Genomic DNA, 27,174 nt, shown 5'->3' on the forward strand with positions numbered 1-27,174 from the left:
CTGATAGTTGAACTCTAAGAGTTGGAACCTTTATTTGACCCAAATGGGTGTCCAAAAATAAAAACACATGAAATAGAAACTAAGTCTAAGTACATTTTTTTTTGGGTGACACAGGATTGCCCTTATACCTTTGGATGCTCCTGCATCAGCATTGATCACCAATTCCAAGTTGGTGACAAAGTTTGGTTACATATCAACAACGAAAGAATGCAAAGTGAAGGAAGGAAGCTCAAGCCTATTAGGTATGGTCCTTTTTAGATCTTGTAAAAGATTGGTACCATTGCTTTTCACCTTAATCTTCCTCCATACATGCAAATTTACTCAATTGTTAATGTTGAGAATCTAAAGTTGTATGAGCCTCCAATGATTTTGGATGAAGATATCAGTGTTCAGGTTCCATCAGTTGATGATCTGTCACCAGATTATATGTCAGAATTGCCAGAAGATGTTATCCTAGACAGGAATGTTAGAACTTCACGAAGGGGACCAGTTGAATACCTCTGAGTGGGATTGAAGGGGATGCATCCAAGCAAGGCAAGATGGATGGAGATTGGTAAAGTGAGGCAACTATACCCTCACCTTCTTTCTAAGTAATCCAAACTTTCGAAGGTCCGAAAGCTCTTCAGTGGGGAGGCTTGATCCAGGGGATAAAAATTACTAAAAAGTAAAATGTCCCCAATGCTCCAAGAATCAACATCATTACAAGTGTTCACAATTTTGACTCCAACATAACTCGAACGATCAAAATTGGAGTTCAAGTGCAAAAATTATGACTGGTCAAAATGGTCAAACTGGGACCAAAGGTCATAAAAGGGTGAAAAAATAATCATCTCAAAAGTATTTGACAATGGATTCCAAATGAAAGAGCTCGTCAAAAGCTTTCCAATGGCATTCATTTCATCAAGAACGGAGATCGGATATAAAAGTTATGATGGTTTCAAATTCAAGCAAAAGTATGGATTTTGATGATGTCAGCATGACATCACAAAATCATAAAGAGAGGGAAAACATTCAAATTCGAATTAAAATAGCTATTTAATTCGAATTAAAGGAATGAGATAATGGGAGTTGAACTCCTAACCATTGGCCTCCTAAAATTAAGGCCAACTAATGGGCTATTTATGGTATATAGAATATTAAGGGAAGAGTTGTTATCTATCCATAACAAATCCACCCAATCTTATCTAAATAAGGGTATTTCTTGAAAACAAACTCTTAATTTTGGTGTGAGATCATAAAAAAAAATTGGTAAAAGGGGTAAACTCGAAATATGTAACCAAAATGGGGGTAATAGGCTTTGGAAAGGCATCCAGGTGATGAGAAGGAGATTATGATCTTGGAGACTTGATGATTATTCCTGCACATTGGAGAGTAATGTTGCAATTGTGCTTGAAGGGAAGATCTTGAACACTTGTAATTGATTTTGGAGCAAATCGGATCGGTCCCCCTATTGGAGCTGGACCCAGAGACGTAGTCCTTCCTGGACGAACTCTGTTATCAATCGTGTTTTGTCTTATGTCTCTACTCTCTTTCTTTCAGTCATTACCTTTTTCTGCTTTGTTCATTTAAGCATTTAAGTTGTGTTAATTTGCTAATTAATGCTTTGAAATTTTACTTTATGAAATAATGTTAAGCATTCCTCTGTAATAGTCCTAGATCTTAATCAGATCATGCAGGAGCATCCAAAGGTATAAGGGCAATCCTATGTCAACCAAAAAATGTACTTAGACTTAGTTTCTGTTTTATGTGTTTTCATTTCTAGATACCTGTTTGGGTCAAATAAAGGTTCCAACTCTCACAATTCCACTATCAGTTTTCTAGGATAGAGTATTTGAACACCTTGGGATACGTGTAAATGTCAAAAAAATAGGGGTATGTAATTGAGCCATCATTTTGGTGAAATAGAAGGTGTAAATTGGTCAAAAGATTGTAATTGTAATTTAGAGCATTCCAGAAAAAGAATCATGTCAAAAGGCCCCACGGTTTAAAAGTTATCGCAGTTTTTCAGTTTTTGGAGACATCCTAAGAATGCTTCAAAGTTAGGTTAGGGGCATTAAATGACTTCAAACAGGGTTGAAAAATGGGGGACGAGAAAATTTGGTCCATAGGGCTATAGAGCGCTTTGAGAGCTTTTCGAAAATGTAAATGGTTCGTCAATTGGAGCTACGGTTCAAAAGTTATGCCTCTCAAAAGTTTGGTTACCATTTTTGAATTCTTCTAATTTTGTGCTGACTTCTAATGTGACTTCTAGAGCCTTCTATTTGGTCAGTGGATGCCTACTTGCACTTTCTAGAATGTATTCCTAATCCTTAACCCTTTGGGGTCTATTTAAGAACATTTCTAGCATTGTAAAAGGCAGTTCGGAGTGGAGTTTGAGAGGAGGTACTAAAAGGAGAAATTATCTCCAGACTTATACTATTGTAAGCCCTTAGGGCATGTTTTGAAGTCTATTTTCTCTGTACTGAATGTAATAGCATATTTACATAGTTAATACAGTTTTCCCTTTTCTGTTGTGTCCATTCTGTGCTTGGGTCGTGTCCCCATCATATGGGCTTCTACACTAATATCAGAGCCATCTCACATTTAGAAAGAAAATATCTCAAGCATGAGTACTAAGGCTCTGGACTCACACAATATGGATCTAATGGATGATTTCAAAGAGATGGAGAAGGTGGTCTCCCTCTTTTCACACAAAATGAACCAAACAATTGTTAAATTGGATGACCCAAGTGAAAAGAGTGTGGTGGGAACCAAAGAGAAGATTTCCTTGGAATAAAGTCTTGAGAAAAGGGATTTAGACACTAGTAGAATTTGGAAAAATAAATGACTATGTGACTAAAATGTTTAGTCATGTGACTAAAATTTTTAGTCACGTGACTGCAAGTGACCAAATTCTACTATTTTTTGTCATTCACCAATATAAATGACTCAATAAATGACTAATGTGGTCATTTGGTAAAATTACAAGGTTAGAATAAATTAAATTGACTAAATAAATGAGCAAATAAATCACTAAATCAGTAGTTACTCAAACAAAGATGACTCAATAAATGATTATTACTTTTGTACACTAATATTTGGTAATTTTAGGATAAATGATGTATATGTTGCTACACAATCAAATCATTTTTCTCAATTCCTCAATATTATCTTTAGGATAATGAAGTAACTAGAGGAACTTATTAAAAATATCATTGACTACACCTTTTAGACACAAATTGTGACATTGATCATTCACAATTTTTTGTTTTGCTAATTCTTTTACTAGATTGTCACATCACTATTCTATGTTACATAATTTGACATTAAAATTTGATTAACTATAGTTAATTACATATTAAAACATTTATTTTAGATTGGCATTCTAGAATAGGGTATGAGACTTTGATGAGGGAATTTATAACCTCCAAGATCACGTGGTAGCCTATTATTAGTATATCCGTGATAACTTTGCAATATATTACATTAAAAATTGTGTATTGATAGTCATGGAAGGTGAGAATCAATGGAGGGGTGTTATTGAGATATTATTTGAATTTATTACTTAAGAGCATGACACAATTTGGGTTCACAAATTAAGCTTTCATAGATCTTGTATTAGTTTATGCTAAAATATTTGTATTACCATGGCTTAGATATCTTTGTTGAGAAAATGGGTGTTGCACACATTGCATAATATTGTTATATTGTATTATTTTATTTTATTATGTAATGTTGTATCTAGGAGCACTTAGATGGACGTGCAATATGTAAAGATTCCATGGGATATACTTGATGAGTTTTATTGTAACATTGTGATAATGTTTCATGTAATTATTTAATATTGGAGAAAATAATTAAATTTTCAATATTAAATGTGGATTCAACAGGTTAGGTAGCACATGGTTTATGTAATACTACTTGGTGTTTTTGTGGGACTTGCTACTAGATAAGCAACCACAAGGGTAGTTGTTAGTGTGATAAGAAAAAAGGGAAAAATCAAGAGTTGAGCAAGAAAAGTCTTGATAGGTTAGCCAAGGAAGCATTTGTGAAGTTTGGAAGCATGGCATGGTATGTGTGGATTCATGCTTGTTCACATAGATTGCTTGGCGGTGGCTATGGCTTTGAACGGTTCCATGGTTGTATTGCAATTGTGTTTTTGTTGAATAATACATGGTGATGGATGCTTTTGGAGACTGGATTTTTCTCTCAATGAGGGTTTCCTAGGGTATATCTTGTGTCACATTTTTGTGAGTATCTTATCTATTCTCTTGCATATGGATTTTAATTGCATATATGTTTTAGATCTATTATAGGTTATGTGGAAATAGTTATATTCTTTGTTGCAAGTTTCCTTACGAGTGGTATTAGAGCTATGGTTTTATTATTGTAACCCTAGATTAAATCTGTGAGAATGCATGAGAGGATAAAAGAAAGGGCAAGATATATGAGTTATTTATTGCAGATCTAAGGCTTTTGAATTTTCTGTTATGATGGGATATTGAAATATTTTGGGCATGTGAAATTGTTGGACAAAAGGGTTTTTTAGATGTTTTATTTAAATGAGGGTTTTAGGTGGGAGGTTGCAGAAATGACCTCCTGGGTAAAAAAAACCTCACCATTGGATCTGGGTTGACATTTCCATAAATTTTGCTATATAATATGCCATAGTTTGGCCATGTTTAAAGGAAATAAAAGAGTTTTTAAGTTTTAGGCCATGATGGCCATCAAATTTAATCTTGTTAGAATTTTTGTTACAAAAAAAAATCATAGTGAAAATGGCAAAAAGACTGTCTTAGTAAAATGGCCATAACTTTCTCTCATGATCTTAGATTTCAGACTTCTTACAGGTGTTGGAAAGCTAATTCAAAGCACTAAAACTTGGTGTAGGTTTGATTTTTTGATTTTGACATTTTTCAAGTTTTAAGAGCCCAAATGTCAGATGATATTTATTTTTGAGTATAGATTAGAGCATAACTTGGGCATATGGAGTCGAATTTTGGACTTCAACTAGTCAACAAAAAGCCCTTGGAGAGCTCTACACATTGGTTTAGATTTGGTGCAAGTTTGGCATGGTTTATTTGGTAATATATTAATTTGAATAGTTTATGATATATATTGAATATGGTAGCATTGCGAGTTTATGGCATTGTATATTGTTGAGATTTGAGTTTGATGTCATTGTATACTTAGCTTATGTTTCAAATTGGTCTCATGATGATATGGTTATCGGTGTTTGGTTTGGATATGTATGATGACTTGTTAGATTTGAAAGTTATGTAGTGTTGTTAGTGGTCTATACTTACAAGTTGCATTTATGGCTTGGTTATGGGTTGTCTTTAACCATTGATATTTCATTATTGATGCATATTCAGATTGGTGTCTTGGATTTGAGTTGTCTATGCGCTAAGTCACATGATTTTTTAATTTTTTCTTCATGTAGAAGGGATGAGATGTTGTTACCAGGTACAATCATGGTGGAGGATTATGGTTGACTATTTTATGCTAACAGGTTGGGCACATTGAGAGTTAGATGCTAGGTTCATGGATGTGATCATGGTGCCATAGATTTTGGCATGACATGATTGGATATATAGGTACATCCTTGATGTTCACTGGTTTGGATTCTTGATTTGGTTATAGTAGTATATCTTCTTGGTTGAGGATCATGGTTATTTGGTTTCTTTTGAGGAGCTCATGATGTGCACTTTGAGTTCTTTGATGGTTTTATGCCTTGGTTGATTCTCATGGTTAGAGGATGGTTTTTTTTATCATGTGTCACGGATAGCTTGGATACATAGTTTAGTGAGAGCTTGTGACAATGATGGGGTGATAGTGTAGGATTAGTTCTTGGTTTGGTTTGTATCTTCTTGGTTTGGAGATCTTGGTTTCACTTTTAACACTTTGGTTGTGTAAGTGGAGACCTGAAGGATCTTCATGTAGGAGATGAATTTTATGATTCCATAAGTTACACAATACCATAGTTGAGTGGGAGTTGTTGGCATTGATATATATATATATATATATAGTGTTTGTAGATGTTGGAGGTTTGTCTTAGATCATGTTGCTACATAAGAATTTTTGACATTTTCATGGTGCACTTGTTATTTCCATGGTGTGTGAAGATGGTTAGATCTTGAGGAATCATGGGGTTCTTGATTATGTTCATGTTGTGTGGAGATGGTTCTTCATGGTATGTGGAGATGGTTTTCTTCATGGTGTGTGGAGATGGTTGCATCTTGAGGACTCATAGGTTTCTTGGTAAAGGTGTGATTTATGCTTTCATTTGACATGTTATCCTTGGTGTGAGGATGGTTTTATTATTATGTCATGATATACTCTTGATACGCATTTAGAGTTTTGACATGTTATAGTATGTTCATATGGAGCATGTTATCTCTTTGGTTGAGATGGTTAGATCATGTTGTCATGTTTATGTTCCTAAGGCCATGGTTGGAACTTTGACATTGATCTTGGTTTAGTTTCTTGGTATTGAGTACATTGATCATAAGATGGATACTTCATGATATTGCTATGTTGCATTTGGAGTTGGCATGGATTGATTGGTTACAGGTTCTCATGGATACTTAGAGATGATGGTGATGTTGATTTCTCTTGGATTAGAGATGTGTTTGTTGGGACGGTTGATGGTTTTAGCAAGAAGTCTGAGGGGCATTCACTTGATATGGACATGAGAGGAGATTGTTCTTAGATGAGTCTTGGTTGGAGACTTGGATAGCTTGATGAGCATTCTCATTCCCCACTCTTGGTCTACTCAGAGGTTTGCTACTTGAGAGGTATAGCCCATTGTTTCTCTTAGGTGCATTACATTTATGCTTATCTTTCATGGATATGAATCTTGAGCTATGATACATGAGTTAGTTCTAGAGGGTTCATTTGAGAGATAGTTTAACATTGGTTATCTCTATTTGCATATGTCATTATGCTGGTTAAGTTTGGGAGATGATTTTATATTAGGCATATTCCTTGGATTAGGAATGGTTTATGAGTTTGATCTTCTTGTGAGAGGATTACACCCATGATTAGTTAAATGGTATGGTTTGGGTGTTGTTGAGGCTTCTTGTTGGGGTTTTATGGAGGAGATCATACTTGCACATTTTACATCTAGAGGTGTGTATAGAAGGAAATGATAAAGTTTATGATTTTCATGGTTTCTCTTTCATCTTGGTTATGTTCTTGGATGTTCAATTTTCACTTACATTGGATATGAGATTGGTTGGAGATTGTGATCACTAGTTTGTGCTCATGTATGTCATGTGAGAGATGACATAGTTATTCTTTTATCTCTTTCCTCTATTGGTTATGGAGAACTTGGGAGAGTGTTGGAGACTTGTTATAAGAGTTATTATTGTAGGTTATTGGTTTATGTATTGTGGATGTCCTTGATACTACATGGATTCACTTTTTTGATATGTTGTGAGTGGATTGGTTATAGATTTGACATTATCCTTTGTAGTGGGAGCTTCTTGCTATATATGTGATAGGTATTGCTCTTGAGGCTTGTCATTATAGGTTATAGATTGGATATGTTGATGATGTGAGATTCACTTGGTATACCTTTGGAGGTATAGATTGTTAGATGGGTTTGACACTTGTTGTGGGTGTTATTTCAGCTATGGATATTTTGACAACTATGGATACATGTGATTACCTTTGGATCAGTTTTTTGTGCTTGGTATTTTAGTTCATACAAGATTCTATGATCTTTTAATGTGATAGGTTGGTTTGATTTCTTTTTGGATGACTTCTATGTATGTCCAGTGGTAGTGGTATAATAGAAGGTGGCTTCATTCATGTTTGAGAAGCTAGATACTTTAATTTTGTTGCGGGTATCAAGATGGAGTACTTGGTCTACTTTAATTCATGATGGTGGATGTGCTAGGAGGGATTGTTCCTTTGTTCATTTATGTGGCTATAGATTGACCCTATGCAATGTATACAACAAGTGGGAGATTGTTGAGAAAATGGGTGTTGCACACATTACATAATATTGTTATATTGTATTATTTTATTTTATTATGTAATGTTGTATCTAGGAGCATTGATGGACGTGCAATATGTAAAGATTCTCATGGGATATATTTGATGAGTTGTATTGTAACATTGTGATAATGTTTCATGTAATTATTTAATATTGGGAAAAAGTATTAAATTTCTAATATTAAATGTGGGGTTAGTGGGTTAGGTAGCACATGGTTTTAGCACATGGTTTATGTAATACCACTTGGTGGTTTTGTGGGACTTGCTACTATATAATTAACCACAAGGTAGTTGTTGGTGTGAGAAGACAAAAGGGAAACAACAAGAGTCTAGAAGGACAAGGCTTGATAGGTTAGCCAAGGGAGCATTTGTGAAGGTTGGAAGCATGTCATGGGATGTGTGGATTCATGCTTGTTCACATAGATTGCTTGGTGGTGGCTATGGCTTTGAAGGCTTCCATAGTTGTATTGCAATGATATTTTTGTTGAACAATGCATTGTGATGGATGCTTTTGGAGGCTAGATTTTTCCCTCAATGAGGGTTTCCTAGAGTATATCTTGTGTCACATTTTTGTGGGTATGTTGTCTATTCTCTTGCATGTGGATTTCAATTGCATATATATTTCAGATGTATTATGAGTTATGTGGAAACAATTATATTCTTTGTTGTAAGTTTCCTTACAATTTTAGTGTAGTCTCAAGCTCATTATATATTTCATAAAAATATTAAGATTTACATTCTATAACTATTATTACTTATTATGTTAATTATTAGATTTTTTTAAAGTATAATGTGAAGCTAGTCTAATTTCCTTCTTGAAACTTTTATAAATGTTAGCATATCAAATGTATCAAATAAATTATTATAAATCTCATTAATAAAATATGATTCTAAAAATTTAGTTACATTTTGAGGGATATTTCAAATTATAATATTACATACACTTTCATTTCAAAAGGTTAAATTAGGTTATTTTAGAACCAATTAGATTCAATTTATATAGATTATAGAAACATAATAATGTTTTTAAAAGTAATTATTTATAAAAGAGTACCTTAAAAATGTTAGAGTAAATAATTAATTAATTATTAATTATATATTCTATTACTTAAGCTTACTTAGGTAAATGTATTTATTTAATATTTAGTATTTAATGCATGTAGTGATTAGTTGTTGACAACACGGGAGTTTGTTCCCTTCTAGCATGTTCCACCTTTTGTGGATATGTGCTGAGTTGTCAAGCTTATCTTCTACCACTTTCTAGCTTGTTTTACAAGCCTTCATAAGCTCTTTATAAGTGGGCTCCCTCTTTGTATTTTCATAACATATCATAAGGCATTGCACATATTGTCTCTCATGTCCATTTAGGGTTTTTCCCTTGCTCCATGCTCTTCCTCTTCTTGGCTTCTCTTTGATAGGTTTTCGCATGCAGGTGATCTTGGGCATCTTCAGAGTTGGCTTTCCTCAACTCCAACATGGTATCAGAGCCTTCCTGCTGCTGCTTGGTTGAAGAATTTTGAAGCTGTGATTTGAAGTCACAAACCCTAGTTTGTTTGTGCATTTTTTTTCAAATTAGGGGATTAGCAAATTTTTGGAGCACTTTGAGCCCAAATGGACATCACCATTGGATCCGAAAGGTCATTTTTAGTCAGGATTCATATGAAGCTTTTCAATTTTGGACACAAGGTATTTTTAGAAAATTTTTGAAGCCTCTAGATCGCTGTTGTATGGACTATACAGACGCAGGGTCAAAAAAATTTTAAAACTGTCGCACCACCAGTGCACCACCGGGCAGCCACCCACGCTCCACTCGTTGGCCACCGTGGCAGGCTGAGCCGCTGTTGGGCTACTCTGGTCTGACCGCTACCGGCGGGCAACCTCGACATTGCATCTCCAAGCGGCACCACACCTCTGCACCAGTGATCGCCACCTATTTCATAGCGTCTGCCTATCTCATTGCTGCCACCGGCTTTTGCTACTCTACCTCCGCTCGGTACGTTCATCGCCCAGTCAACGACAGGTGTCCCTCTCCTTCTGCCAGCTCAACTCTGCATCAACCGTCCCAGTCAGTGCCACGTAGATATCTGCACGAATAGCTCAACTTTTTTCTACTAGTCTACAACGTATCAACAATTGACATGTGGCACGAGCGCCATGTGGCACTTTCCATGTGGCTTCTGCATGTCAGTCGCCTGCCACGTGGCATCCACGTGGTACTGCCAAGTGGCCTCTTTTTTGTAGTGACAACCATGTGGCCATCAAATTTTTTTAGTGAACTGCTGATGTCAACATGACATCAGCATGACATCATCAACCTTGCTTGCACATCTCCTTCTAGGTCATTTTGGACCTACCTTTGATTTTTTGGCCATAACTTGAGCATACAGATGTATTTTTTCGATTCGAAAGAAGTGCCGAAAAGCTAGTTCTAAGATGAAGACTTTGGTGTAGGTATTTTTAGGTTTTGATGCATTTTTATTGCCTATTTTTTTAGTTGAAGTCCAAAGTTGTGTTTTTGACTCTGGCAAGCATATCTTTTATGTTCCATGCCCATTTTTTGAAAACTTTATATTTTTGGAAAGCTGGTTTTGTCACCTTTTTAGAAATGTGGTCCTTTTTTTTGAGATTTTGACCCATGCTCTTTCTATCATAGTTTTGGCATTTTTGCTATATGGTGGATATTTTGAGTGGTTTATGCCCGAGGATCATTTTCCTGACATGGATTCTCTTATTTTTAGCTGTACTTTATTTTTTGTAGCCTTTTTTCAATTTTGATCATTGTAGCTATCATTTTGAAGAACTTTTATGTATCGCACTGAGATAAAGTGTCACTTTTGCATTCTGGGAGTCATGAACATTATTTTGAGTCAGTTGTACATGCATTATTTTTATAAAGCACCATGGGGGGGATAGTTTTTTGTTGTTTTAGGCATTCTCCCTTTGTCATGTGAGTGTCCCTTCCATGACATTAGCCCCATGTAGAGTCAGTTTGACCGTGTCTTTATAGGTATTTTGTACCTCTTTCCCTCTCTCATCATTCTTGGTTCATCTGCAGGAGACTTTGGCCCACCTTCTTAGTTGCCTGTCATCACACCCCGTCTGCATTAAAGGGGGGTTATGCTATTATTCTAATGTATCTGTGGTTTGATGGTTCGATAGTGTGAACTATGTATTCAGTGGTTGATCCTATATACAAGGTGATTGCAGTGGCTGGCTACCTATGCATTTCAGTGAGATGGATCATCTACCATATAGACATGCTCGGTTCGTGCCTTCTTCTTCCATGGAGGTTTTTTAGATCAACAATTTGGTAGATTTTTGGATTCTTCATGCTTCAGTGATACTCTTCATGATCACTTTGTGTTCCTGCTTTAGGGGACATTTCCCTAGTTGGAGGCTTCTTCAGTTCTTCACTAGGTTCTTACCTCTTTTTGGGGGAGGGTTTTTCCCACGTGGTTTTCTCTCTTTCTCCACTTTTAGAGGTTGCATTTTCTTGCATTGTACTTGGGTACCTAACATGGTCTCGTTGTCGGGACCCATTTTGCATTCATCTTAGTTTTGTGAGCATAAGGCATTTCCCTAAGTTGCACTTAAGGGGGGGTGTTAGAGTAAATAATTAATTATTTATTCTATTACTTAAGCTTACTTAGGTAAATGCATTTATTTAATAATTAGAATTTAATGCATGTAGTGGTTAGTTTTTGACAACATGAGAGTTTGTTCACTTCTAGCATGTTCCACCTTTTGTGGATATGTGCTGAGTTGTCAAGCTTATCTTCTACCACCTTCTAGCTTGTTCTAAAAGCTTTCATGAGCTCTTTATAAGCGCGCTCCCTCTTTGTATTTTCATAACATATTATAAGGCATTGCACATATTGTCTCTCATGTCCGTTTAGGGTTTTTCCCTTGCTCCATGCTCTTCCTCTTCTTGGCTTCTCTTTGACAGGTTTTCACATGCAGGTGATCTTGGGCATCTTCGGAGTTGGCTTTCCTCAACTCCAATAGAAAATGTAAGGTCAAAGAGTTATTTATAGAAGAAATTAGATTCAATTTACATAAATTGTATGAATTTAGCTTATTCCAAATGAAGACAAAATAACTCTATAATTTTGGGGCTCCATGTCTTTAGTGACACCTCAAACCTACCATGATTAAAAGGTAAAAAGACTCTAGACCTTGGATTGGAAGTGGTGAGAAATAAACATAATTAATTTTAAATGTTAATTAGTATAACTAAAAATATATACTAATATTTAATTATTAATATTATAATATTATTAATAATAATGCTATTTATTATAAAGTACAATATCAATTCAACTCATGAAAATAAAATAATTTCAAAAGTCTGCAAGTAGATTTCTCATCTTAGACATGACGATTTCTTAAATGAAATTATGAAATAATATATCTTTCAAGTTACTCCAATCCTTCCCTACTAACTATCTTCAAAAAATATACAAATAAAAAATAAGCTACAACTTGTTTTTGTTTATCGGAGTTGGAAAATGCAAGGCATTTACTTCATAATAAAAGACCCAAAATATTTTTTTAATGTAATTGGTCTTTTATGACTAAAGAAACCCTCAAACAAAAATTCAATCTTATTTTTGTTCTTTTTAATATTTTTATTTTATATTTATGCTCTCTCTGCTTGTGTTGCCATGGAGGATAGGGTTTATTCCATGGAGATTTCAGGGAGTCCTCTCTTCCGAGGTTGTGTATCCTCATATATGAATTTGGTATGTTTTTCATTACCCTGAGTTCTCTTGCAAGTCATGAATTAGATCTGGATTATTTTAAACCCTTGTCTTTTCCTTCACAAACCAATGCATTATATTTTCTTTATTTTTATTATATATATATTCTCCTCCATTATGAGAGGTTGTGCATTATTTTTTCTATATCTGTCTGATACTATGTATTCTTGTGGATGTGGGTTTCATAACCTGGTGGGATCCATAACCTTGAATTCTTCACACTTATTCATACTTTTGGTAATGTGCATTCTTAAGGGCGTCACTATAAACAAGGCATGATTCAACTTTTGCAAACCCTTGCAACCAACTCCACTTTTCAAAACTATCATGATTAATTGCTTTATAGATTTACAATATAATATAATAATAAAATAAGGGAAAATAAAATCGGCTATTGCCTTGAGTTAGACCCATTTTTTTTATTGCTATACCTCTTGATAATTCAAGTTTTTTAGTACTTTTCTCTACTATCAATGCAAGAATTAAGGCATTCAAGTATCTACTAAGACTTCTTCAATTTACATAAAAATAAACTGGTTAGAATACAAATGAAGATGTGGAGGGTTCTCTATAATGTAATATGGAAGATTTGCAGTCTTTTGAATTGTTTATGATCTTAAATTACAATTTAAACATCACTTTCAAGTCCTTTTAAGGGAGATTTAAACTACAATCTCATGGTGAAACATCCTTTTAAATTTTTGTATTCAAAGTAGTGCTATAAAATCTAGAAAATAGATCATCAAATATGAGATAAAAATTCTTCAATTTGCATAAAATTGAGCTGGTTAGAATTGAACAATATAGAGGGCTGATGTTATATAATGCAAGCTCGAAGCTTTACAGTCACATTTAAGATTCATAGCCTCAACCAAACTGAAACTTTTAAAGTTCAAGCTCTAGGAGGAAACATTTACACAGCAATAATTCATAAAAATCTAGTTGTAAATCTCCTTATTCAAGTTAATATCATAATCTCTAGAAAATAGGTTGTCAAAGCTTTGGCAAAAATTCTTCAATCTGTACAAAATTGATTGGATTAGAAGCAAGCCAAAAATATGGACGCCCCATGTGAAGTGATATGGAAGATTTATAGTCACTAATATATTTGTGGCTTCTAATTAAACCTCAAACATCAAATTACTTCAAACCCTAAGAGACAAAAAATTACACTATAATCTCACAATGATTCTCCTCATAAATCTCTTTTTTCAATTTTTTTTCTTGTTTAAAAAGAAATTGGTGTGATCGGCTAGTAGAAGATTGTATTCCACTAGAGAAATCTTGAGTTACAACATAGGCTTAAATGTCCTTTTAGAGGAAAATGCTCTAGGTGAAATCTAGGTCTATATTGATTGTAAGAAAAGTCAATCAGAACACTATAAATTGCTTTAAGTAATTGACATAAGATAATGATAGGAGACCCTTTAAAATGCATATGAAATTAAAATCATAATGGCTATAAAAATTATAAAATAATATGTAGGGACTCATTAAACTTTTTCATATGAAGTTTCAATATTCCTTATTGGGTCCTTAAACTACTTTCTTGCATATACCAACCATTAGAACATTATCATTCCTAGTACTACACCTAGTGCTTAGGGTGCATAGTTGAATATATTCTATTGACATAGATACACCATTGACAAAAGGAATACTAAACATACATCATGTCCAAAAGGATGCTATCAGAGAAACTGGATGTATATGACACCCCAAGAAGAAAGGTCATGACTTACAACTCTTCCCTAGAATAACCATTCTAGCAAATAAGAGGAAAAATGTATCCACCAACATATCCTATGGTATAGATTCATGTGATAGTTGTGAATACCACATTTACTTTCAATAAGGAAGATCCAAGATCATATATAAAATTGTACATAACCATATTGTATTTGCAGGAACCTTGTACTTTGGGTGCATTTTATGCCAAACTTGTGAGAATGGAATGCCTTTGTCTTGAGATATAGCATAAACAGCTCAAGAAAATTGTTGTGATTGAAAGGCCTCCAAAGAAAAAATAACACAATATAACAAGTGGCAAAACTACTGCATATGACATTGACAATGAAATGCATAATATAGACTCTTTGCTGGCACAAAGATGCCAATTGTTTCATGGCTTAAATGATATAAGTGTCTAGGGTCTTGAATGGTAAACATAAAAGCTAAGATATAGGCCCATCTAAAAATTGATATAATTCCAAGACTTGTGAGTATTGCAATCAGACCATTGATATTTGGATCCTTTTTTTCTTCAGTTAAACATGTCGCGACATCATAGCCATAGAATGAATGTTGACTAACAAGGAAGAAAAGAATTACATAATATGGATTTATTTGAATTCACTTGAATACAATAGAGGTCTTTAGGTGTGCTAAAACATAGGATGTTGATTGAGTAGATTTTTCAACTAGTTGAAATATCACAAGTTACAATACTATCTGCTTCTCATATGACCCGACACCAAATTGAGATGGTATCAATGAAGGAATCACATCCAACTAAAATGTTTTTAAAATAGACCATATGAAAGTGAGCCCCATGTATATAGAAAGAAAGACTCTACAGATCTACATAACCTCCATCTTTATTTATTCCAATGATCAATAATATACTACTTTGTAAAATTTATGATCGAACATAAGCCTGAGTTCAAATGCCTACAATTCGACTAATGGTTTCTAGCCAAACACAACACCAAGATGTAAATGTACCCCCGATAGAGCTAGCCAAAAGAGAAGCCCCAAAGTACAAGGAACTAGTTGTATAAAATAAATAACAAATCTCTACCATGGAAACTACAACCATTACTATATAAAAAGAAACAATAATCCATCCCAAAATAAGAGTTGTAGGCCTAGTTATAAAAAAATCAACCCATCGAGTAGTTTTATCCCTATGAAGAATGTCATGGTTGAAAATTAAAATACAAATGTCTTGAAAAATGTCATTTCTCTTCAAATATCTTTCTTGTAGCTAAGCTTATTGAGAAACCTCTTTCCATAATATAGACCATTTGTAGGCTCCTGAATTGTCATGCCCAAAACTACGTGGGCAAAAACACATAATTTTTTTTTAAAATTATAATAATTAGAATGCTCTAAGTTTGATAAGTTTGCGATCACAGTTTAAGTAAAGGTTCTCTACATTACGTCTTAAGTTTAAAACTCTAGTGGATGAATACATTGCTAAGATTTTGAAGCTTTCGTTAGAAAACTGATGTCGCCATTTGTTTCTTTATTACATTGCTTATACATTCATTATAATGAAATTTATTGAAAACTATCTAAAAGAATACGGGTCAATTAAATTGAATTATTAAATCAAGAACTAATTAAGATAGAAGTCACAACACGATTTTTATTTGAATCACTTGATTCAAAGCACGAGTCTTATTTAAATCCATGAATACAAATTTTTTTTTGAATCAACATTCCTAATTAAATAATGAATTTAAAACATAAATTCCACCGAATGTTAAAGCAAAACAATTTAACCTTTCTTATTAGTCTCACATAAATATACGACTAATATTAATTTACAACTTTTAAACTAATTACACAACAAGCTATTCTCAAAAAATCACTTTAACAATATTAATAAATCTAATTTTAAAACTAACTAAAATAAATATCTAAATATTATCTAACAACAATTCATAACTAAAAGTAAATACTAAAAATAATTTTAAACTAAAATTAAATAGATAAATAAATAACTTATACTAACTCAAATTTAACTTACTAACACTAACATTAACTTGAATGAAAGACTTAAATTTAAAAATATAACAACTAACTAACTAAAAACTTTAATAAAATAAAATAACATCAAAAACATCCTAACTATCCTAACATAATTACTAATCTAAACTAACATTATTAAAAAAAACAAACTACAATTAAACAAAACTTAATATTAAACATTTAATATGACATAAACTAAAATTAAATTAATAAACTAACTAACCTTAAAAATAGCTAAACCCCTACTAACACCTACACTAACCTAACATCATACTAACCCTACAACTAACCCTCAACTAACACCTAACTCTACCCCCCCTACACCCTACTCTCACCTAACAACTCGGCTCCCGCCCCCACATACCCTTGCGCTTCCCAAAGTGCACTTCTCAAATTCTGCGCTTGGGACAGTGCACTGCCAAGGGAAGTACTTGCTGACGCCTCCCCTCAGGCACATGGCCAAGACTGCCATGTGAGTGCTAGGAAGAAAATAAGGTGGGGAGAAAGATTTAAAATATTTGCCTCCAAAAAACAAAGTAAAGTGAGCGCTCCAAAAACATATGGGGATGGGATGTGGTGACAGGTGACATCACCCTCCCATCATAACAAATTGGCTTTTGCTAAAATAATTTTTTTTTTTAAATAAACAACCAAGAAGCTGGCGCCCAAGGGGACTTGGGTAAGAATTTAAGACATAAAGTTTATTAGGTAAGGGTAGATTTTTTTGGATATTTAGTTTTTAAATATGTTAATATTCTATTTTTGACTTGTTAAATTCATTTATAAATTGATTAATTTATATTTATATTTTAAAATCAAAATATAAAAGGAATCTTTAAAAGATTCTTTGTTGTAATGAGGGGAATTAAATTGCCTCCTCATACAAAAACTAGAGAGTTTTTACTCTCTTGGAATACTTTTTTTTTTGTCAATTTTTTTTTTCTAAGTATAGATTTCAAAGCAATGTTTTTTTTTTTCAAGGTGTATTTATTTTTTTGATGGATTTAAAACATAGATTTAATCATTGTGACACAATAATACAAGATTAATTGATATCTTAAACAACTTAAATTGAACTATCAACCATAACCATTTTTTCTTTCCTTAACATAATTTTCATTTTGAACATATAAGGAAACTTGAAAATTTTGCTTAACTAAACCATCATCATTTCATCCTATTTTTTAATGTGCATCCATATAATTGAAAATTACAATTAAATCTCATGATAAAAAAATATACTCAATCACCATTTTATTGGCAAACTTGATTCAAAGGCTCAGCCGAGAAAGAACCAGGAAGAAAACTCGGCGTCGTTGCCACTTACAACAAAATTTTGAGATACAAATTTCATAAGATTTCAATCCCGAATTACAAAAATTTAATTGAATTTTCTTCATGACCCACATCAAGGGTTCCATAACAATTTCTGCAACACATTTCTAAGAATCGTGGAGAGAACAGAATCTAATTAGGTAACAACAAGTATGACCAAGAAACAAATCAAACATGCATAATTCATACAAGGTTTTCACAAAAGGATTCACAATAAATCAAAACTAGGGAAAGGTGGATTCTTCCAATAGGATAAGTCAGGCACAACACCAAAATAGATGCCCAATTGGGGCTATAAACCAAGAACTTCCATTCTTCCATTTTAACATGCCAAACTCATATGAGGTTTGTGCTGACAGGTAGGGGCCCATAACACCCTACCCTCTCTCCCTCTTCTCATCCTGAGAAGAGACTCTACACTGGTTGGAGTCCAACTAAAAAGAACTTTCCCAAAATTGGTCACTTCTGCCCTATCCAAGGGTGAGTAATACCAAAACACCCATACAAGAAAACCTCAAAATTCAAACATAAACATGAAAGGAAAATATTCAAAAAACATATTTTTCAAATCTTCCCAACATACCCACAATCATACAAGCATTCAAACAACAACAAGGTAGCATAAGCATGAAACAAACATGAAAATCTGTACAAGGGAGATGAAAATTCCTACCTTCACAAAGAGGTAATGGCAAATGAACAAGTTTGAGTAGAGCTTTTCCCTTCCTTGCTTCAATCTTCCAAGAATCCTCTCTAAATGTAGAGATTGGGTAACAACCTCAACTACTCCAAGAAGGGCCTCTAAATAAGCCTCAAAATCAACCACCAAAAAGAGCAATAACTTCACCCACCCACCTACAAATCTAGAAGCTCCTAACTCAATCCACACTATGGTTAATCACTAAGTGGAGTTGAGGTGATGCAACTCATGGTAGCCATAGTCAATTTTCGCACAAATGCAAAAAGAGACTTTTTGAGTGATCTAAAAAGTCAATAAAAGGGGCTTAGGGGTTGGAAAAGACTCCCAACCCATACCCATACCCCTTGGGTATAGATATTTCATGTTTTAAAGCCTTAGGAATAGGTTTGGAACCAAACAAAAGCTAGGAAATAAATAGGACCAACTAACAACTCTAAAATGCAGATTAAGCACTAATCCAGATTAAGGGTGACTAAACTCGATTAAGAACCAAAATAGCAAAAAGATACTAACTTAATCCGATTTAGGTCCAAAGATTACATAGCTAACGCTAAAAGCACACTGAAGAACATAAACAATTCATGAGTGTCAAGTGACACTAAAAGAACATAGTTACGAACATTAACATTTACTGAACACAAAAAGATACATACATACATCTCACAACAAATTGACTATGAACAACAAGGTTTCCAAAATTAGCACATAGGGATCAGTTCTATTCCTCCGTTGATTTTCTCGGCTAAAATATTTGCACACTCATTGCACACATCAGTATTCCTGTAAAATCACATGTACATATATGAATACATATCAGAAATTCACATAAATTGAAACATACATAAATTAGGGTTTCTCTCATTTCTTAATGATTAAAATCTCTTAAATCAAAGTATCAATCCTACATTTACTGATTTCATCAACATACATATACATAAAACATTAAATGACAAACATCAAATATCTGAAAGTAACATCACACAGCATGAAATAATATAATATGTTCTAAGCATCAAATAATGTCTCAACATCTCGAGTCGTGAGTATCAAAATAATAGTAATGTAACAACTAAGGCTATGAAGGGTCGGGGCGAGGCCTCACATGAATCTCAACTTCTAATGTTAGGGTAACTCACACATTGGAATCCATAGTCTTGGCTTCCCTCTTCTTTCAAGTTGACTTCAGCACATGAGAAAATTTATTATTTCAATAGAATCTTCAAATTGAACAATATACTACCTAGTTTTACAGAGAATTTATCCACATAATTAACAAGAATTTAAGAACCAAAAATTAAATCTTGACAAATGATAGTGAAAATCCACCTATTTCTTAATATTAGAACACCTTAAATCGAAATAATATCTTGGGACAACTACATTATGAAATCATAGGGTTTGATTCTCTCTCTCTCTCTAACTCAATAGTCATGCAATAGGAGAGTATGATGGATTAATGGTAACCCATCCTTATCGTTAAGTATGTGCTAAGGAGATTATGTGGTGGGGGAGAATGTGGAGAAGCGTTGGCTACCGGCTGGGCTAGGGTTTTTGCCCTAGCCTGTTCTTGGTGTTTGATCTTTACTATTTTTTTGTTCTGTTTGGATTGCTAGCTACTAGACATAATTTGCGTCGGTGTTTTTGGAAATCTTCTGCAGTCAATTTTAGATTGGGGTTTTATTGTTTGCATGGCAGGGCTTGGGATTTCTTCTCCGTTGGTGAGAACAAATGGTTCTTCTCCAACTATGCATGCAATGCGATCTGAATCGTTTTATTCAGGGGAGAGCTCCAAGCTGAAAAAAGTTAATGGTTCTTTTCCGCATAGCCATGATTGCCCTGTTATGGTTATTCCTCCAATGACTGTAATGGAGGACATTGATTATTGGACCAAGCATGCTTTGATATGCAAATTTCTTAGAATCTGGATTTCCCTATCCACTCTTGAGGCATGGATCTGCCACTCATGGCAGGTGGAAGGCGATATGGAGATTATGTTGATAGGGAATAGTTTTTTTTTTGTTGTATTCTCTTGCATGTCTGATCAAGATCATGTTTTTGAAGGAGGCCCTTATTTATACAACCATGTGGGGTTATTTGTCAAACCTTGGCATTCAGGTTTTAATTCTGCTGAGGATCTCCCTTCAACAGTGCCAGTTTGGGTTCGCTTGCCTCGTCTTCCCTTGGAATTTTGGCGTGAAGACATCCTTCGACAAATTGCTGCTTTGTTGGGGAAGCCGGCTGCAATCGCACATCAATCCCTTGATAAAAAGGTTATTTCTTATGCTAGAATTTGTGTTGAAATTAATTTGAATAACCCATTACCAGATTCTTTGGAAATTTGTATGGGGGATTTTTCTTGGGTGTAGCAGTTAGATTATGAATCTCTCCCTTTCCGTTGCCAGATTTGTCATGAGTATGGTCATTTACAGCGTCAGTGCCCCCGTAACTCAAGTTTCAAAGGAGTGGATGGTTCTACAGCTGGAAATACTAGTGGTTTGTCAGGTACTACAGGGAAAGGACAATCTCAAATGGCTAATACTACCAAGGGGATGAATCTGCAAGATGCTACAGGTAAGGGTAAGGCTCAAATGCAGGATAAGGATGGATTTACCCCTGTTTGCCCTTGAGCTAAGGGACATGGTCAAAAGAGGCCTTTGAAAGAAAGATTATCTTATTTAGGTTTTAACTGCTTTGAGGTGCTGGATAGTATGGTTCTAGAGGAGGGTATTCCTCCTCCTGTCTCTTCTGATCCAATTTTCCCAGATGAGAGATCTGTTCCTAATGATGCTTGTGGGGCATCCCAAGTTGTAGTATATTAGAACTGTGAGGTCCCTATAGCTCCTGTGATAGAGGCTCTAGTGACTCCTGTAGTGTTGGAGGATAATGATGTTGTTTTAGCTGACTTGGTTAAGGATGTGCTACCATCAGGTAAGGGCAAGGGTTCTCCTCTCCCCTTGGGGTTGATGCCTCAAGCCTTTAAGCAGGTTTCTTCTACTCCCCCTCTAAGGAGTGGGCACAAAACAGACCAAGAGAAGATTAAACTTACAGGAGATATATTGATTGAGTCTGGTTCAGTGAAACCTTTGGATTCTCATTTTCCCAATTCTACCCAATGATGATTATTCTCTCATGGAATGTAAGGGGGTTGAATAGCATCCCTAGACAAAAGGCTATTCATAACTTGGTGGTTGATCATAGCCCTGATGTTTTTTGTATCCAAGAGACTAAGCTCTTTGTGGAGTCTATGGTCCAACATGCCTCTAGTATTTGGTCTCGTGGCCAATACTAGTGTGTTGGGGCAACAGGCAATGCGGGTGGTTTAGCTATATTTTGGGATCCTCAAAATTTTTTTCCTCTTGGCTGGATGTCTTCTCACTCGGCTCTCTCTATGGTAGCTTCTGCTCTAGACTCAGGAGAGGTAATCATGGTTTCTAATGTGTATGCACTTGTTGATCTTGTGGGAAAGGAGAAACTTTGGGAACATATTCAATATGTTAGAAATTGTCATCTTTATCATCCTTGGGTGTTAGCAGGGGACTTCAATTCAGTTTTAAGTCTGGAGGAGAAGCATGGTGGTTTGGCTAGATTGGGGCCTTCTTCTACTCTTCTTCGGCAACATATGTCTCTTTTGCATCTCTTTGATGTTAAGCCTTCTAATGGTCTCTATACCTAGAATAATCACAGGACTAGTGTTGTTGCTATCTCAGAACATCTGGATAGATTTCTTGTTTCTTTCTTCTGGGTTAGTGGCACCCTTACTATCTCTTCAGAAATCCTTGATTGGAGGGGTTCAGATCATTGGCCAATTAAATTTTCCACTATAGGGGCTTATGTTCCGAAGCATCCTCCTTTTAAGTTCCAATTGATGTGGCTTCGAGACTCCTCTCTTCATTATTTTGTTTTCTGTTGGTGGAAAGATGGTGCTCCTGCATATGGTACTGCAATGTTCTCATTTTCTAAAAGGCTTCAATATGTTAAAAGGCAGCTCAAGATATGGAATAGGGAATGCTTTGGGAACCTTCACTTTATGAAGAGGCTTGCTCAAGAAGATCTTGATGTCATCACAAGGGAGATTAGAGATCGAGGTTTCTCAGAGGATCTTGGCAAGGTTGAATCCCTTGCTTCTAGAGCTCTAGAAGAATGGGAACTTCAAGAGGAAATTTTTTGGAAGCAAAAGGCTAGAGTTGATTGGCTCTAGGAAGGTGATTGTAACACTGCCTTTTTCCATAAAACAGTGCAATCTCGCCGGAATCAGAGCACTATCTCTTCTTTGGTTAATTCTCAAGGTATCCAACTGAATTCCTTGCCATCTTTGTTCTAGGAGGCTATTTGGTACTTCTCTACCCTCTTCCTTGAGGACTCTCCTCCTGCTGATAATGAAGAAAATATTATTTTGTCCTGTATTCCTTCCCTTATCACTCAGGAAATGAATGATTATCTCATGCGTCCTATTTCTTTGGAAGAGCTGGAGGAGGTGGTCTTTGGCATGCCTAAGGGGAAGGCTCCTGGTCCTGATGGCTTTCCAGTTGAATTCTTTCAGGAATTTTGGGACATCATTAATCATGATTTGTTGGAGGTGGTTAAAGAATCCTACGCTAGCAAGCAGATGCTTCAAGCTTTGAACTCTACATTCTTGACTCTTATTCCTAAGAGAGAGGGTGCTAATCAGTTGGAGTTTTTTAGACCAATTGCCTTATGTAATGTGGTTTACAAAGTTATTACTAAGTTGATTGCTGAGAGACTGAAAAGGTGGCTTCCTATTATTATCTCATAAGAACAAGGTGGTTTTGTTGCTGGCAGACAAATTTTGGATGGGGTGGTTATTACTACTAAGGCTATTCACTCTATGGCTACTTCAAGGGAGAGAGCCATGTTTGTTAAGCTGGATATGGCTAAGGCCTATGATAGAGTTAAATGGAGCTTCCTAAGGAGTATTCTTCTTTCTTTTGGATTTAGCTTTGACTGGGTGAGTTGGATTATGAGTTGTGTTACTTCTGCCTCTTTTTCTGTTCTTATTAATGGTCAACCTTCTCAACTATTTGGTGCTTCTAGAGGCCTCTGCCAGGGTGACCCTCTTTCCCCATATCTATTCATCATCATGGCTGAAGGCTTGGGCAGATTCATTAAGCATCAGGTGTCCCAGAATTCTATTCAAGGCTGGCGGTGGGGTAATGGCTTACCTTCTCTTTCCCATCTTCAATTTGTTGATGATTCTGCTCTTGTTGGTCTTGCTAGGATCAAGGAAGCTGAAGCCTTTCAACATGCTTTGGAAATTTATTTGGTAGCTTCAGGCCAAAAAGTTAATGAGCACAAATCTTCCATTTACTTTTTTAACACTCCTGATTCTATTCAGCACAGGATTGTTGGTATCCTACGGTTTCAGATAGGATCATTTCCTTTGACTTATCTTGGCATCCCTATTGCTGTTTCCAGGCAGCCACATCTCTTCTGGCAAAATTTTATTACCAAGCTTCAGGATAAGGTAAATCATTGGACTCATAGATGGATTTCTATTGTTGCTTGGGTTCCTCTTCTTCAAGCTGTTATCCAAGCTCTTCCTACTTATCGAAGCATGGTTCACGCTGCACCTATTTACTTTCTCAAGGAGTTTGATGCTCTTTCTCAACAATTCCTTTGGAGTGGTAATTTTCGTAGTACTAAATGGAGCTTGGTTAATTGGGCAACTATTTGTAGGCCTAAAAAGGAGGGTGGTCTTGGTCTTCGATATGCTCTATTGAGTAGTCAAGCTTTGGCTGCTAAACTTTATTGGCGATTGTGCTAAGGACAACATCAACTTTGGGTTTGTATTATCACTCATAAATATTTTCATGGTGCTGATCCTTGCTCTATTTCTACACTTCCTCTTGAAGGTCATGGCTCAATGGTTTGGCATACTTTGAAGATAGGTGCGATGTTGGATAAGAGGGGTCTATTTTGGATATGTAAAGGAGGTTCTCAAGCTTTGTTTTGGTCTAATTCTTGGGATGGATTCCCTTCCATTTTATCCATATACCCTCATCTTCAACCTCTTTGTGACTCTTTTCTTGCCGCTGGATGGGATAAAGTGGCTCATTACAAGACTCCTTATCAATTGGGACCTGTTGTTGGTTACAGATGAACGCATTCTTTTGATTGGCCTCCTGGAGGTACAGGCATGGATCATCAAGAGCTTTTTCAAATTTTGGCCTCTAGAGAGTGTTCTTCTTTGCTTGGTCTAGATCTTTTGGCTTGGGGTGGTACCTTGTCTGGTAAATATCATGTCTCTGCTAGGTATCAAGAGATAACTAGACAATTATTTGGGGATGCTAAGGTCCCTTGGTGGAAGCAAGTTTGGAATAAATTTTCTTGGTCCAAGTGCAATTTTTCATGTGGCTAGTGGCTCACAACCATTGTCTTACCTGGGATAATCTTTATAAACGTGGATTTCAGGGCCCCTCTTATTGTGTTTTGTGTGGTAATGGAGAGGAGTCTGTCTCCCATCTGTTCTTCCATTGCTCCTATTCTACTCAAATATGGCACCTTTGGTGGAGCGCTTGGGGTTGCTCTTGTCGGCATGCTTCCTCTTTGCCTGAGTTTTGGGCCCGCTTGGGTATTGCTCCCTCCAAGTCTTCTTTTCTCCATGCTACTTGGATTGCTGGCCCATCTTTCATGCTTTGGCATATCTGGTTGGAGAGGAATCATTGCATATTCCAAGATGTTCAGCTTGGTGTTTTGCATCTTTGGTGGAAAATATCACATTCTCTTCAAGAAACTATTCTGGTGAAGTGTGAGCTTGATGGGGGTATGGATTCGGTCAATCTTGCTATCTGTAATCGCCTCAATTTTCATCTGCAGGATGGGGCTATAGCTCATAGGTTTCCTTCTATGTCTAGGCAGCTTCACCATCAGAGGAATGGTCAATTAACCGGGATGGGCACTGTACTCCTCCTCCCTGTGGAGTTCTGAAAATTAACACTGATGGTTCTTCCCATGGGAATCCTGGTCCGGCTGGTATTGGTGGAGTGGCTCGTTGTAGTTTTGGGGATGTTAAATTTTTCTTCTCAGTTCATAAGGGTGATTATACTAACAATCTCATGGAAGCTCAGGCTATTTTATATGTTGTGGAACAGTGTTGCTTGCGGGGATGGAGTAAGATTATCTGTGAGTTTGATTCCTAGGTGGTGGTGAACATGCTTTCTTCGCAAGAGCTTGAGGATGTTAGTTGGCAGCTGGCCACTATTGTTAAGCAGATTCTTTTCTTCTCTTCCTCTTTTCAGTTCATTAGGTTCACGTATATTCCTCGTGAATGGAATAGAACTGCTGATTGTTTAGCCAAATGGGCATCTAGTCATGATCTGGGTTGGAATATTAGGGATAGGAGGCAACTGTCCTTTGAGATGGTGCAAGAATTTGATGATCTTGTTGCTCAGGATCGAGCTCCTTGTTGAGCTCTCCTTGTTGTATTCCTTTCTGTCTTAATAAATTTTTACCCCTCTTTTTGCACAAGTATGTGCTAAAAAATTATGAAACATATATTTTTTTTAATAAGAGTCAGCATTTCCTACTTGGCAAAGCACTACATCTTTGGGAACATTTCTAGCAAGACTATTTAGAATGGCTTCCACATAACCACATTCTTCCTAATCCATCAATCTCATCTCCTGCTATAGATCAAATGGTTGATTGGTCATTGTGTCGAGTGAACCATTTGATTCACTTGAGTGCATTATGGAACTAAAAGCTGATAATAATAGTCAAATTATTGACATGCCTTTTGAAGGCTAAATTGGATTCTTGATTTTGTAAACTCATTTTGTTTTATCTGCTATACTTCTTTCTTTCAGCACAATTAGTGTGCTTTTACTACTATTTTGTATGAAACCTTGTTAGTGATTCTGAATGTAAGACTTACAGCTACAATAATAGGACCATTTTCTTTTTTTCTTCGAAACCAAAAGTCATATTCTTATATTCTAATTGATGCCCAACATTGTCAAATTTGGGTATGGAAACACCCCTCAACCATGCCCATAATAGAAGGCATCAACCAATGTTGTGTACATTAGCATTAGTAAAATTGTGCAAGCAAGGTTACTACTGTGGAGTATTCTTTGAAAAATCCATATTGCCAACTACCTTAACACCTTTATTTGATGTTCTTGTAGAATATCCAGTATAGGTTGTATCACATGTTCTTTATCCAAAATTTGAACAACACATTCTATATCACATAAATCACTCACAAGAGTACATTTGTTTACAACACCTACACTACATAGTTTTATTTTCCATATAGATTTTTCATTTGATTCAAACACTCAATGGAATCAACAAGTGGTTCAGAGGTGGGGACCATAAGGAGGCTATTTATCGATTCTGCTACATGAACGCATAAGAAATTTTTTTTGTGAATAGGTTCCTACTTGGACCCAGAAAAACTAAAAATTCTACCCAATGCAAAATCTTCTAATAGGATTTTGGGGAGTCCAACATTGTCTGACTGAGCATCTTTATTGGTTTCATGTATCAGAATAGACTACAACTCTCCTCCCCACATTTCCCTGATTAAGATAGAATAAGTAACCATATATGAAGATGACTAATCTGGATAGCATTTGGTATATGCACCTCTAAGTATGTACTATATAAACTTTACTTTCTTAG

General features: G+C 35.5%; 2 pseudogenes; one reads left to right on the top strand and one right to left on the bottom strand.

Annotated features, from left to right (window-relative positions):
• The window catches only part of LOC149540544 (filament-like plant protein 4), a 58,503-nt pseudogene that overhangs the window by 18,395 nt on the left and 12,934 nt on the right, over positions 1 to 27,174 (top strand).
• LOC149540545 (amino-acid permease BAT1 homolog) lies at positions 14,234 to 15,788 on the bottom strand (annotated as a pseudogene).

Source organism: Cupressus sempervirens, chromosome 9 (genome assembly GCF_028749045.1).
Source record: "Cupressus sempervirens isolate cs-2001-9-10 chromosome 9, ASM2874904v1, whole genome shotgun sequence".
NCBI lineage: Eukaryota > Viridiplantae > Streptophyta > Pinopsida > Cupressales > Cupressaceae > Cupressus > Cupressus sempervirens.